This window comes from Salvelinus sp. IW2-2015, unplaced genomic scaffold (assembly GCF_002910315.2).
Source record: "Salvelinus sp. IW2-2015 unplaced genomic scaffold, ASM291031v2 Un_scaffold3227, whole genome shotgun sequence".
Classification (NCBI taxonomy): domain Eukaryota; kingdom Metazoa; phylum Chordata; class Actinopteri; order Salmoniformes; family Salmonidae; genus Salvelinus; species Salvelinus sp. IW2-2015.
The window spans coordinates 28,701-29,848 of NW_019944514.1; positions in this window are offsets into that span (position 1 = coordinate 28,701).

The following is a 1,148-nucleotide window of genomic DNA, read 5'->3' on the forward strand; positions in this document are numbered from 1 at the left end:
TGGGGGCGGTGGTGTCACAGCATCATCGGACTGAGCTTGTTGTCATTGCAAACAATCTCAACGCTGTGCGTTACAGAGAAGACATCCTCCGCCCTCAGTTAGGTTACCCTTCCTGCAGCTCATCCTGACATACCTCCAGCATGACAATGCCACCAGCCATTCTGCTCGTTCTGTGCGTGATTTCCTGCAAGACAGGAATGTCAGTGTTCTGCCATGGCCAGCGAAGAGCCCGGATCTCAATCCCATTGAGCACGTCTGGGACCTGTTGGATCGGAGGGTGAGGGCTAGGGCCATTCCCCCCAGAAATGTGCGGGAACTTGCAGGTGCCTTGGTAGAAGAGTGGGGTAACATCTCACAGCAAGAACTGGTAAATCTGGTGCAGTCCATGAGGAGGAGATGCACTGCAGTACTTAATGCAGCTGGTGGCCACACCAGATACTGACTGTTACTTTTGATTTTGACCCCCCCCTTTGTTCAGGGACACATGATTCCATTTCTGTTAGTCACATGTCTGTGGAACTTGTTCAGTTTATGTCTCAGTTGTTCAATCTTGTCTTCATACTAATATTTACACATGTTAAGTTTGCTGAAAATAAACGCAGTTGAATGTAAGAGGACGTTTCTTTTTTTGGCTGAGTTTATCTTATAATTTCAGGTGTTGCTGACCAGAAATCTCTTCTGGATTTGCAGACTATTGTCTAATAACTGGATTATTGTCCTTTCAAACATCTATAAGAGCATTTGAATGAGTGAAATCAAGTATGGTCGTATTAAATGCTAATTATATTTAAAAGGACTCCTATCAAGCCATTCGTCAGGTGTCAAATTAAAAATCCAATCAAAATAAACTCTGTATTATAAAGATTCTTATTTTCAGAAATAACATCAGTCACTTTCAATAACAACAGTTTGTTTGAGTTAGTATCCATAAATATTCAACAAAATATAAAATAATTATTCAACAGTTAATACAACAGCCAGCCAATCAGCTTTGAATGTAACTATCTTCCCAGGGGTTGAAACATATGGCCACATCTCCAGACCGGTTAGAGTCATGACTGAACTTTGTCTCCMCACTGCTTTGGCCAGAAGGTGGGATCAGCGTCACACAAATGAGTTTCTTGTACATGAAGTGCAATGGGCCTTTT